Source organism: Sturnus vulgaris, unplaced genomic scaffold (genome assembly GCF_052056855.1).
Source record: "Sturnus vulgaris isolate bStuVul1 unplaced genomic scaffold, bStuVul1.hap1 Scaffold_141, whole genome shotgun sequence".
NCBI classification, from domain to species: domain Eukaryota; kingdom Metazoa; phylum Chordata; class Aves; order Passeriformes; family Sturnidae; genus Sturnus; species Sturnus vulgaris.
Window position 1 is genome coordinate 334,089 of NW_028276063.1, and position 11,863 is coordinate 345,951.

Consider the following 11,863-nt stretch of genomic DNA (forward strand, 5'->3'; position numbering starts at 1 on the left):
GGCTGGAGTGGCGCCCTCTGACCCCGGGGCCGGGCATGGAGCAGGCGCCCCCTCCCCGCCTGCCTCCTGGAAATTTCGGGTTCGTGGTGGGGCGCCGGGGGAGATTTGAGGGTCCCTGGTGGGTTTTGGGGTTCTTGGAGGGGGTCCCGGGAGGGTCCTGGGGGGGGGGTCCCAGGGGAGATTTGGGGTTCCTGGGACGGTTTTGGTGTTCCTGGGGGGGGGGGGGGGTCGCAGGGGACATTTGGGGTTCCTGAGGTGGTCCCAGCCCCACCCTGAAAGGGGTCTGGGGGGTTTCGGGGAGAGGGAGCACAGCAGGGGGTTCCCCCCTCATTTTTTGGGGGGGTATCCCATGGTGCCCCCTCCCCAAAAGCTTCCAGAGCCCCTGAAGTGGCTCCTGTTCCTCAGGCCGGTGCCCCCCCCCGATCCAGGACGGGTCCCAATGAGTCTGGGGAGAACTGGGGGTATTTGGGGTTTTCAGGGAATTTTTGCGGACTTTTACTGGGTTTGGGGGGATTTTGGGACACATTCTGGGGTTTTCAGGGACTTTTGGGGGGATTTTGGGGAGATTCGAGGATTGTGAGGGAATTTTTGGGGAACTTTACTGGGTTTGGGGGGCATAATGGGGGATTTTGGGGTTTTCAGGGAATTCTAAGGGGACTTTGCTGGGTTTGGGGGGCATTTTGGAGGCAATTTTGTGGGGATGCTGCAGGGTTTTGGGGGTTTTGTGGGAGTTTTTGGGGGCCTTGATTTGGTTTTGGGGGATTTTGGGGGCACTTTGCTGAGTTTGGGGGAATTTTGGAGAGATTCCAGAGTTTTCAGGGAATTCTTAGAGAACTTTACTGGGACTAGGGGGATTTTGGGGTTTTCAGGGAACTCCTGGGGAGGGTTTTGGGGAGAGTCTTAGTTTGAAAGACAGGTGTCTGCTAAGAAAAGCAGAAGCCTTATTCCTTATTTTTTAAAATGGAGAATGTAAACCCCCTCCCTCCATATGATTATAATTTTGAAATTAAGGAGCTGTCAGGCAAAGATACGGAATAGGAGTAACAGTTCTTTCCTAGGAAAATTAAAATAGAAATACAGTATTCCAGAGAATAAACCCAAAATCAGTGACAGAGTCAGAATACAACCTGACACCCTGTCAGTCAGGGTGTTGGTAGCAGTCCCATTAAATGGTGGCTGCATCCTCCTGGATGACAGATGTGGTTCAGTTGAAGCACTGCTCCTGTAGAAGGTGCAGTTTTCCTCCAAAGGTCCAGTGATAATGTGGAGAGATTTGGTTTTTCCTCTGGGATCCAGTGGAAAAAGGCTGCCTTGTTCCAAATCTCAGTTTTTATTTAGGTAGGAAAGGCTTGGCTCCTGCTCCTGGCTGGAGCATCTCCCCATGGGTTAACAGAATTTTATCAGTCATGCAGTGGGACCCAATGGGATGATGTAATTTTATCAGTCATACAGTAGGACTCAATGGCCCATTAACAGAAGATATCCTTCTGGAGGAAGGATGGGTTGTGGAAAAATAAAGATGACTGCTCCACCTGGTTTTAACAGATGGCCCATTAGCAGAGAATATCTCCCACAGAGATAAGGATCACTGTACCAGCTGGTTTCAACAGATGGTGATAGAATACACACCTCGGGTCACATCCTGCATTGCAACCCAAGACATTGTCCACCCCTTATTCTATTACCATCTGCATAATGAAACCCTACACACAGTTCTCACTTAAGATTAGGTTTCCCTGGTACACAATGGACTTCTCCATCTTTCTGCATTTCCCACCAAGTGTAACCAGGTCCTTGGGCAAAGACAAGCCCACGGATGGGTCTGTCCTTGCCCGAGGTGGGACTAATCCAAACAGTCTTCCTTAAAATACCTTTCATGTGTGCCACAGGGACTTTATCTCCATCCACTGTGTGCAAGGGTTCAGACTGGGCAGGACCAGCTCGATTGATGGACCCTCCGGTGTTGACCATCCAGGTGGCCTTTGCTAAGTTTGTTTCTGTTATGAATGATGTTCTATTCTTCCAATTTATCAAGCAACAAGATTATTTTAATATTAAAATGTTAATAGTAACAAAATGAATACAATCAAACTATTGGAGATGAAAAAGTATTGGAGATTAATATAATCAAAGTGCATATATTTGAGAAGATACAAAATTTGGCAGTAAGTATTTTAGTATAATTGAGGTTCATATAAAGCATGAGCAAAACCGACCGGGGAGGGCCCCCCCAACCGGGGATACGGGGAGGGACTCGCCCCTCCTCACGTACCAAAGCATCAAGGCTAACAATCCCCCTTATATACTATATGCTACACAAGTGTCTGGAAAACTCCTCCTAGTTTCTATTCCTAAAGTCTACGTCACTGTGTGTACGGAGCATGCTCTACTGATGGGTTAGGGGGTCTCTCATCCTTTTGAGGGTTTTATTTCTGATGAAGGCTCGTCGTCTTCATCAGTGACCGAGGTGTGACCCGCAGGTAGTGCAGGCGCCCTGTGTGACTGAGCAGATGTTTTTCATTACAAGACTTTAATTGAGTCCCATGCTTGGAATCATCCCATTTTGGCCCATTTCAAGGTCAAAATTTTCTATTTCTAGATGCTGCTTGTCAGACCTACGTCTTTCTACTATTCTTGTTTGACTTTCTTCCAACCTTCTTCTTCGACTCCCAACATCCAGAAGATGTCCTTTGCCCTGTCTCACCCATCTCCCCCCTCACTCTGTAACAATTGTCTTCTATTGATCCAAATAAAATTTTGTTAATATAGTTACAATTAAATTAGCAATTTACAATTGCAATTACAATTAATGAATCACATTTATCACAATTCCCCCATTTCTCTTTTTTATCATATTGATTTGTGCTCTAAAAAGTTGCTACTTGGTATTGTCTATGTTTCTTCGTACTAGCCTCCAATTTTTCTAACATTTCTCATGAGGCATCCAGCTTGTCACACTCCTTCTCAAATTGATTAACATTTCTCATGCCAGGGTATTCTCTTTGCATTCAGTCACCATTTTCTTGATCTCTCTCCCTTGAGTGTGAGTGGATTGTGCTTTCAGTACCATCAAGGAATTTAATTTCCCTTTTGCTGTTGATTCTAGATCCCTGGGCATGGCTGTAAGTTGCATTCCTTGAATTACTGAGTGGATTAGTCTGATTAGACAGGGTATCATGCAAGGTAGAAACAATAGTTCTAAAACAGAACATAATAGCATGAATCCCAATTTTTTTCCACCACATGCCCCTGAAAGTTTATCCCACCAATCAGTTTTCAGGATAGAATTCCATTTTTGAAGTGGTACATGTGCCACTCTTTTAATTTCATCAGCAAGCTTTGTGATTGCCTCCCCATGATCATCTATTTCCAGACAGCACTCAGATTCATTAAACCTCCCACAGACTCCTCCTTCTTCTGCCAATAGATAGTCTAGGGCAACTTCTTGCATCAAATCTGCAAAAAGGTTTTTATTTGAAGTTGGCAAATCCCAGTCACCATAGTGCTGTTTTAGTTGTTTATACACCTCATTCAGTTCCCTTAACTCTTTCCCTCTGATATTTTCCTATCCTTTTTTGTTTCTTTTTGTTTTTCAACTTCCATTCTCATATTTTCAAAACAAAAGAAAATTTTATATCTAGGACAAAGTTGATCATTGTTAGGGTAAGGAGTTCACCCATTGAATCCTATATTTCTTCTTACTCAATAGAATTTTGGACTTTTCACACAATTTTCTAAAAAGCTGCATTGTAGCAGACAGCACTAACGTGAATGTGCCACAAAAGCTGATTCCATCTTATCCTTGACCCACAGGGATCAGGAATAGTTTGTTTCTTTACTGCTGGCTCTTGCGTTGCTTATCGTCTTGGAATTTGTTCCTGCATGGCCTGTTCTTTGCTCCATGCTGCCTTATGGTTTTAGCCAGTTGCCAGGGGTATTATAGTAAGCAGAATGAAAAGAATCCTCAGGAATTTTAACTTTCTACCTGTCTCAAGGCCCCTTGGGTTGCAGCCAAGGGCTGAGATGTCCATCTTCTCGGTAGCAAAGTTTTTATCCTGGGATTTGTTTCTCTTTGATACCCTTGGCCTCATAAAGTTCGTATGAGCCATTTTAACTTTTTCTGTTCCAAAGATGGCACAAAGTATTTGTAGCTCTGCAGCACTGCCTTATCTCTCTTCCTAGATTGATCAGCTATTTTTCCTAATCCACTAAAGCTGCAGAGATATGCCAACTACAACAAGATTTGTTTTCACACAACTTGTCTCGATGGTGTTCCAAAAAATCACTAAAAAATCTTTTTAAAGTTAGCTGTTTACATACACAAACAAACCAATTGTCTCTCTTTCACTCTAGTTACTCTTCACCACAAATTAAAACAACAGGTACAAATAACACAAATTCATGGACAACACTTTAAGCCATGGTTAGTACATTCCCAGTGTGTTAATTATTTCTGGACCCTCTCAGTAACAGGTGTCACCAGTCTCTTTTTCTGGAGTTGTAGTTCTTCAAATAAATCAGTTAATGTTGACTGTTGGAGGCTCCTGAGAAAATTTTCAATCCTCCTGGGCTGTTCCCATTCATCAACGAGGTGTCTGATTCTTTCCCATCAGAGCTGTTCTGCCTTCAGACTCAACGAGGTTGCAGTTGGCAGCCAATTCAGGATGTCCAGACTTTGATAATGCACCTCTCAAAACAACTTCAAACTGGTATTTCAAACAGCAATAAAATAACATTTTTCACTGCACATACAAAAACCACATCCCCCCTTGGTCCCAAAGTACAGCGGTTCCATGCCAACTTCATGTAGACTGTAGCCTTTTGGCACCCAGTACCCTCCTTAGCTTCACCATGGATTTATTACCATTTTCTTGAGTAATTTGTTTCCTAATTTCAAATATTCTTACACACCCATAAAATTTTAGAAAAAATGGTCACAAAGTGCTCTTGTGCCCCAGTGAATCCCCCCATGCGAGCTGCCTGGGATCTGTTGGGCCAAAGGTCCCAGCACCGCTCTTTTACCATTGGGCAGAAGAATCCATCCTTCTTCCAGGGTTACCCCAGCTTCTTCACAGCCTCCACTTCTGCCAAGGAAAAGCATGGTGCCCCACCCTGTGCTTTTGCTTCCCGAAAAGCCACACTCACACTGCTGCTTTCTCTCAGGGCTCCCCCCTCTGCTTCATCATCAGCCAAATTGTTTCCTTTTATTTTATGATGCTTGTATCCCCAAACAGTCTGTTCAGTTGGTGTTGAATATTGAATTCTGCAGCTTTAAGACTGATTCCAGGAGTGAAAGAGGGGAGAAAAAGTGCAGAATTAGTTATCAGAAACTACAATGATTCCCCCACATTCCTGCTCACAGACCTAGTTGTCTGCAGTGGACAGCGGGAGAGAACTCTCTTTTGGTTAATTTTTTTTTCTAAGCAATTAAATCAAAAAAGTTCCCTGGAGTGTGTTTTTCCTTTTTTATTATTCAAACCTGCTCTGGACAAAAATCCCAAGAAAGCACTGGAAGCTCACACCTGTAGCCCACCAAGCCTGGGCCTTGGCATTTCCCGGCACTGAAGGAACTGATACCAGACAAAGTAAGTCAAGCTGCAACTCACAAAAAACCATCTTTTGAATCTGTCATCTCTTCAAAACAACAAGAAGTTTTGCTGTTTAATATTGTTCATTTTTATACTGAAAAGTGTTTTGCCTGTTAAATAAACAGTTATTTTCCCCACTTCTCTCTGAGGAAATATTTTTTTCTCTAACTAATTAAAAAAAGACTGCTTAAATTTGTTTCCCAGAAAAACTCTATTCAAAAGTTTCCTCCCAAATTTACCCTAAACTAAAACAAAGACCCTGTATCTACTAAAAATATGATTTCTTCATTTTGAGAACATACTTTCAGCTTTATCAAGGGCTCTTCTTGTGTTTCAGTCTTCATTAAAGAAATGAGCCCCTGACCCCCCTAGTCTTCTTAAAGCATTTTTTAAAATTTTGCTGCCTTTTTTTTTCAGATTTTTTTGTATATGTCCTTTTTTTATGACAATAGAAACAAATGGGTCCTGTACCCCTAGAAACAGGACAAGAATTTTGCAAATGTCCTTTTTTGTGACAAGAAAAACACATGGGTCTAGTGTCCTCCGAAGTAGGTCCTGATTTTTCTTTTTTTCTTTTTATTCTTTCCTGATAAATTCTCTGTGTTTGTGGCTGCTTGTATTTCTTGGACTGCTGCCATTAGAATCCTGGCTTTTATTATTTTTTTCCCTCATCTCTTCTAACATACACTGCTTGCTCTTTCTTTAACAACTCCTGAAGGCCCCTGTCCTGCCAATCTTCCAATTTCTTCGGGGTCTATCTATGCCTGAGTATAATTGCAAATCCTTTCTTAGTCTCTCTAACCATTCTGCCGGGGACTCATCTTTCCCTTGGTGCTCACTCTGAGCTTTCTCTGTGTTTTGTTCCCTGGGCACTGCTCTCCTAATTCTTTGGTTAATCACCCATTTGAAATCCCTCGTACCTGTGTTCTACTTCCTGATTATTCCAATTTGGATCTGCCATAGGCCATTTCTGATCTCCCTGATCTGGCCCCTGATGATCTCTATTCCAAGCCCGTATGCCTGACTGTCTAATCATTTCTCTCTTCCACTGTAAACAAGATTCCTAAAATAGACTTCAATTCCACTCAGGTGTAAATATTCAGTCCCAAAAACTGATCTAGTCTCTCTGCTACTCCAATAGGATCTTCTAGCATCCTGCCCATCTCTTTCTTAAATTCCCTAACATCCCCAGTATTCAGGGAAACACATAAGCAATAGGTCCCTGTCCTGTGGCCAGATTTGCCATTGGAACCTCTCTAAGAGGGTATAATCTATCTTCCCTTCCTGCTCCCTCGTCCTCTTTGTCACTTTCTTCCTCCTGTCCCCTTCTGCCTCCAGTTCTGTGTGCTAGAGGCTCCTCATGAATAGGGGGTGCATCAGGGACCAGGGGCTGGACAGGCTGGCCAGGCTGTCTGTATGGGGGTGGGAGGTGATCTAACGGGTCCCATGGCTTTATCTGGTCCCTTTTTACTGCTTGTCCTTTAGTTTGCAAAGGGTATAACGAATAACCTTCTTTTTCCTGCCTTTGAACTATAAATTCACCCCCCCATTTTTGGAAGCTACAAAGGAACATACTCACTTTCCTCCTGGTTAAAAGGTTCTTTTGAATTCACATATAGATTTATAACCTGACAAATCCAATCTTCAAATGATCCAAACTCTGACCAGTATAAATTATTTGCACAAATCTTTTATTTTGTCCTCTCAAACATACTGATGCCTTGAGGAGCTGGAACAGAGGCTACACACAGAGTTAAGGGGAACAAAATGGATATTTATTGTGAGGCCCACGAAAGGCCTACAAAAGCCACACCCCAGCAATACGGGTGCCACAGTCGTGGCCCCTGCCCGGATGGCTCCAAGATGGAAGGAAAGGAGGAGGTTGGTCACAAAATCTTACACTTTTATAGGTTCTGGTTAATTTGCATGAACCCACCCTCCACCTTTCCACGTAGTTTGTGCTTAGGGCCTGAAGTTTGGAGAAACTGTCCTTGAGTTCTTAACTAGAATAGGATTGTTTTGTCTTCATCACCCTAGCACATCAGAAAAGCACATCCAATGAGAACAGGAAAACTTAAAACGAAAGGCATCAATACAGTACTGTATCATTTTCTGCTTACATTTTTCTCTTTGGGATTCCCTTGTACCCCAGTATTGTAACACTATCCCCAGGGGGCTGTCCTGAGGAATCTCGCTCCCCTTCTGGGAAACCCCCTCTCAGTTCCCAGGCACACCGGGTTCTCGCGAATTTTTCTCACACTTTGCAACCCCTGGGTCGGGGATTTTACTTTTCCTCTGACCCATCTCTGGTGGCAACAGAGAGAGCTCCCTTGCTCTCTCTCACTCGTTCTGCGGTTCAACTCCTTCGCTTAATGTACACTATCTCACTTCTTTTGCCAACCACTTGTTTCCCACCTAATTCCTTCTTTTCCTTTTATTCTTTCCCCAACTTCTCTATCTGGCCACTCTCCACAATCCTTAATCACGTACCAAAACTTTCATCTATTATCCTCCCAACAGATAGTTGAACCTGACTCATTCACTCCCTTCTTAAATCACTTCTCCAAGCATCAGCTCCCTTCTCAAAGACTCTTCCTGTGAGTTCTCGGGCTGGGACTTTCCCTCCCGCTCCCTCCCGGGGTATTCACTCGCTCTCCCCTTTCAGACATTCCTCACTCACACACAAGCACACAGCCGCCCCCTTTACCCAACCCCATGGTACTCACACAGCCCCATTTTCGCACAGGGTTCTTGTGCACAAGACGTTTTACGGGCACCTTTCCCTTTCTGCCGGCGTTCTCACGGGAGCCTTCTTCTTCTGGCGCGCCTCCTTGTAGCGAGCTTCTTTTGCTTATGCTTTATTTTAATTTGGAACTCCTTCTCCAAGAGTGCCTGGTCTAGCTTTGGGACCACCTTAACGACTGGTGGGGAGCTCCTTCCCAAAACTAGCCACTCTTCACTTGGACTGGAGTTCCCGGGTTTTCGCATGTTATGAATTATGTTCTATTTTATTTTCCAATTTATCAAACAACAAGATTATATTTAATTATTATTTAATTATTTAATTATATTTAATTATATTTAATATTAAATTTTTAAAAGTAACAAAATGAATACAGTCAAACTATTGGAGATGAAAAAGTATTGGAGATTAATACAATCAAAGTGCATATATTTGAGAAGATACAAAAATTGGCAGTAATTAATTTAGTATAATTGAGGTTCATATAAAGCATGAGCAAAACCGACCGGGGAGGGCCCCCCCAACCGGGGATACGGGGAGGGACTCGCCCCTCCTCACGTACCAAAGCATCAAGGCTAACAATCCCCCTTATATACTATATGCTACACAAGTGTCTGGAAAACTCCTCCTAGTTTCTATTCCTAAAGTCTACGTCACTGTGTACAGTGCATGCTCTACTAATGGGTTAGGAGGTCTCTCATCCTTTTGAGGGTTTTATTTCTGATGAAGGCTCGTCGTCTTCATCAATGACCGAGGTGTGACCTGCAGGTAGTGCATGCTCACTATGTGACTGAGCAGATGTTTTCCATTACAAGACTTTAATTGAGTCCCATGCTTGGAATCATCCCATTTTGGCCCATTACAAGGTCAAAACTTTCTAGATGCTGCTTGTCAGACGTACATCTTTCTACTATTCTTATTTGACTTTCTTCCAACCTCCTTCTTCGACTCCCACCATCTGGAAAATGTCCTTTGCCCTGTCTCACCCATCTCCCCCCTCACTCTGTAACAATTGTCTTCTATTGATCTAAATACAATTTTGTTAATATAGTTACAATTTAATTAGCACCAATCACATTTGTCACAGTTTCCCAATTCTTGAATGTTCCTCTGCCAAGTGCCTTTAGGGTAGTCTTGAGCAGTCTATTGCACTGTTCAACTCTCCTGGCAGCTGGCACGTGGTAGGGCGTATGATATATCCATTCCATGCCATGTTCTCTGGCCCAGGTATTGAAAAGGCCGTTCTTGAAATGGGTCCCATTGTCAGACTCAATTCTCTCAGGGGGTATTGCCGTTCTCCTTCACCTTCACCCCTTCTCTGCTCCTGCTTCCTGCTGCCGCTCCGCCTCTTCCTCCCTCCCTCCTCCTCCTCTCCCGTTCGGAGCCCCGAACTGGGAGGGGATGGGGCAAGGAAAGGGCGGGAACTGTGAGGGGAAAGGGGCGGGGTCAAGGAAAGGGCGGGAACTGTGAGGAGAAAGGGGCGGGGCCAAGGAAAGGGCGGGAACTGTGAGGGGAAGGGGTGGGGTCAAGGAAAGGGCGGGAACTGTGAGGAGAAAGGGGCGGGGCCAAGGAAAGGGCGGGAACTGTGAGGGGAAGGGGTGGGGCCAATTGGCCGCACGGTCATAAAAGGTTCTGGTTTGGCCTAAAATCAGCGAGAAAACGTCTGAAATGCAGCCTAAACCCACCAGGTATGACATAAATCAGCCAAAGGGGCCCCAAACCTATACAAAGGGGTCTAAAATCATTGAAATGAGCCTTGCATTATCTAAAAGGGCCTAAAATCCAGCCTAAATCTTCCCAGTTTGGTATAAAATCACCTAAATGTACCTGAAATCTTTGGGACCAAGACCGGCACTAGAATTGGCACCAGCCCCAAGAATGAGACCGAAATCAGAATGGACACTGAGACTAAGACTGGCGACAGGACTGACACCAGAACTGAGACCAGCACCGCTCCAGACTGGAAGTAGGACTAGGACCGAGACTGAGACAGAGACTGACACCATGACAAAAACCAGTCCTGAAACTGGCACTAGGACCAAGACTGAGACCAACACTGACACTGGCCCAGCACCGGGAGAGCTCCAGGACTGCTCTGGGACCGGGACCAGCACCGAGACTGGCACTGGCAACAGAACCGAGACTGAGATTGGCACTCAGAGAAATCCAGGACCAACACTGACAGCAGGACCAACACTGGGACCAGAATCGCTCTGAGACTGAGACCAAGACCGACATTAAGAGTGAGACTGAAAACGGAACCGGCACCAACACCGAGACTGGCACCGCTATAGGACCCAGCCTGAGAGCAGCACTGTGGAAGCTGAGACAGAGAGCACTGTGGATTTAATTGGCATTTGCAGGTTGATAACCAAGATGTCTTGGTAAGAGCAAACAGAGCTTTGAAGAGTCCAAGAAGACTGGATCAAGAGTGGCAACAGGAAAGAAGATTGAACTAAAAAAGTAGAAATGTAAAGTTTGTCTGGGTGATGTTTAACCCAATGAATGTTATAAAAATTTACTGCCTTCCTAAAAATAGTGTATAAACAAAAGTAGCTCACAATAAATTTGGATTCTGATCACGAGTCAGCAGTCCCTGTCTCTCTCTAAATCATCGATAAACACCAAAACTGGGACAGGCACTGGGAGAGCTCCAGGACTGCTCTGGGACTGGAACCAGCACCGACACCGGGAGAACTTTAGGACTGAGACTGAGACCAGCACTGACACCAGAACTGAGACTGGACCCGCTGTGGGATATGATCTGAGATTGAGATTGGCACTGGGAGCACACCAGGACCAACATCAGCACCAGTACCAGGACTGGTACTGGAACCACTCCTACGCTGAAATTGAGAATTAGACCAGGACCAAAATTTAGACCGAGACAGAAACCAGAACCGGAACTGGCACCGAGACGCACCGCTCTGGGATTGAGATTCAGACTGGGACCAGAATCAGCACCAGGAGCACTCCAGGACTGCTCCAAGACTGAGACCCAGACCAGCACCGGGACAGAGACCGACACCGGCAGCGCTCTGGGATCTCCGCGTTCACTCCGGGGAGTTTTGGCTGTGCCCCCACACGGGACTGGGCAGGACTGGGAGGGACCCCTGGGTGGGGCGGGACCACCTCGGTTCCCATCGTTCTGGTGCAGCCATCCTGGTCCATATGGTCCCAGTCCATGTGATCCCAGTCTGTACAATCCCAGTCCATGTGATCCAGTTTGTACAATCCCAGTCTGTTTGGACCTGATCCATCTGGTCCCAATCTGTGCAGTCCCAATCTGGAGGATCCCAGTCCATGTCATCCCAGCCCCCATGATCCCAGTCTGGATGCTCCTGCATGGCTCACACTGCCAGGGTCTGGAATTCCAGTTCCCAGCCACGAAAAGATGTTCCTGCCCTTGAAGGCAAAGCTCTTCAGAAGGGGCCAAAAGCCAAGTGCAGCAAGACCTTACAGGGACATTTCACTGCCAGCCTTCCTAACTTCACCCATGGCTGTTGGAGCTCCTGCACTGGGAATTAAATCA

General features: G+C 45.2%; 1 long non-coding RNA gene across 1 annotated transcript; it reads left to right on the top strand.

Annotated features, from left to right (window-relative positions):
* The first annotated feature begins 1 nt into the window (after nt 1).
* On the top strand, nt 2-10,916 carry LOC148219381 (uncharacterized). The gene is made up of 2 exons (XR_015799799.1): nt 2-79; nt 10,133-10,916. It is a non-coding gene; the product is annotated as an uncharacterized LOC148219381 (long non-coding RNA).
* The last annotated feature ends 947 nt before the right edge of the window (nt 10,917-11,863 follow it).